Genomic DNA, 2,101 nt, shown 5'->3' on the forward strand with positions numbered 1-2,101 from the left:
GCGCACCCACCTACCACCAACCTCTGTGGTCACCCACGGGAAAATTCGCACAGCCATGGTACAGCTATGAATTATATACAAGGGTTTAACTGATGCCTAATTGGACGCATGGATCATTTCATTGGACATCCTATAGATTTCATTCTTTCATACTTTCATTTTCCTATATCTGTATGGTGCTCACTTTTTTGTGTAGTGGGAAACAGGATGATAATGATGATGATGATGATGTTGACAGCATGAGATGGCGGGGAGGGAGACGGAGGCCGCCGAAGTGACGAATCGACTAGCTGCACTGAACCACCGGCTTCAGGACAAACACAGGGTCAGTAATCGTATTCATACATTTTCTTGAGCCTGGATTGAGCATAAGGGCCGTATTGTAGGTGCTATAGAAGACTTCACAACACTTTTTTCTTAGCGAATTTGTTAATACAGTGTATCTTGCTATTTATCTAATTTTACCTGATACTTATCCGTTCTCGACACAGTTTGACTCAATAACTTGCAAGGACAAAAAAAAAAAAAGTACATCCTAAATATATCTCTCAGGAAGAGGTGCTAATAGGTATCATAGGACACAACCATAAAATCGATTGTCTATGCATTCATCTTCGTTCATAAGCCTACCAACACTTCACAACCAAAGCTGAGTGAACATTACTGTGGATAATTCAACCGAGCAAAATTATTTCTGAAATTAATTCACTGCTGTAGAGGAATATCTGTCGCAAGAACTCGTCAAGATCTTTGATTAATGCTGCTCTGACATCCAAATTGGAGTGCATATTAAACCACAAGACAGCCAACCACAAGGGCTTCTGAAAACAACCTGCTGCTGTGAAGACTTGTGATTAAAAAATTGGTTAGGATCCTTAATTTATACTGTCATTCACGCTGCCACCCAAGACATAGCATGACTAATATTCTTGCATTATTTACGTCAGTATTAGACTTACCCTCAGAAATTTTTGCTCTTATTAAGAGCTGTAATAAAATGGAGGAAGTGACTGTTTCTTCTGTCTCTCTCTTTAAAGTAAAGGATGAAAACAGCAATCACAGTTTAAAGAAATAAACTTTCCCAAACCTATTGAACTCAAATAAAGTACGTTTATGACATGAAATAGTAAAGTACATGTAGAAATTATAAAATGCAGTGGAGAGAGAACTGTATATTTTTTTATGTGAAGTACGTCAATATTACTGGATGAGTGAAGTTGTACCAGCGGAGTGGAAGAAGGCTTAGGAGTAGCTTTGTAAAGAAGTAAAAATAATCTGAGTACAAAGCGTGGAATATGTGTGGTGAGTGTTGTGGGTAAGGTATATGGAAGAATAGTTGTGGAGAATGTAAGACAGTTAAAAGCAGATCAGATGAATGATGAACTTGGTGGTTTAAGGAATGATTGGGGAAGTGTGTAGTAAATATCCACTGTCACACAGATAATTGAAAGAATGTATGTGTGAGAAGAATTATGAGGTTTTTGTGCTATTAAGAATCTGGAAAAGGATTATGACGGAATGAATAGAGTGGATTTAAGTAGTGTGTGGAAGAAAAACTGATAAATGCTGTAGTTTCTCTTACAGTAGTGAACTTTGTGTTAGAGTGGTTATATGTGTGATGCCGTTAAAACTATTTAATCTTATGCGTGTGTATATATCTATCTATCTATCTATCTATCTATCTATCTATCTATATATATATATATATATATATATATATATATATATATATATGGAGCTTCTGCGGTACAATGGCAAAGTGTGCGATTTCATACACTGGAGTACAAGGGTTCGCGCCCCGGCTGGGTAATAAACTTTGGGAGCGTTCTTCTGACACACGAAAAATACTACTTTAGCGGACACAAGGGATGCTGTGGTTGAACCAGTGTCGCATCCTATAAAGTATGCTTGCACCCAGTCGCCTTGCGCAGGCCGATTACGCTTGGTTCACAGACTACACACACATCCAAAGCCCCACCAATACTATAGTTACACATATAAACACTTCTCACCTTACACACAATCTCTACCAGACATCCTAAGCCACTTGGTAGAGATACATTGGCTGCATCGTCCCCACTTCTGTCGGGATAGTCTTGTC

The 2,101-nt window shown here is 38.4% G+C and overlaps 1 protein-coding gene across 1 annotated transcript in view; it reads left to right on the forward strand.

Moving 5' to 3' along the window:
* Positions 1 to 245: 245 nt before the first annotated feature.
* Positions 246 to 2,101, forward strand: part of LOC145406007 (uncharacterized) — a 417,004-nt gene continuing 415,148 nt past the window's right edge. Inside the window, exon 1 of the mRNA XM_080277194.1 lies at positions 246 to 325. The gene's annotated coding sequence lies outside the window, so the exon portion shown is untranslated. The remainder of the gene's footprint in view (positions 326 to 2,101) is intronic.

The sequence above is a fragment of the Coenobita brevimanus genome, chromosome 69 (assembly GCF_032717465.1).
Source record: "Coenobita brevimanus isolate Jiangsu-jjx chromosome 69, ASM3271746v2, whole genome shotgun sequence".
Taxonomy (NCBI): domain Eukaryota; kingdom Metazoa; phylum Arthropoda; class Malacostraca; order Decapoda; family Coenobitidae; genus Coenobita; species Coenobita brevimanus.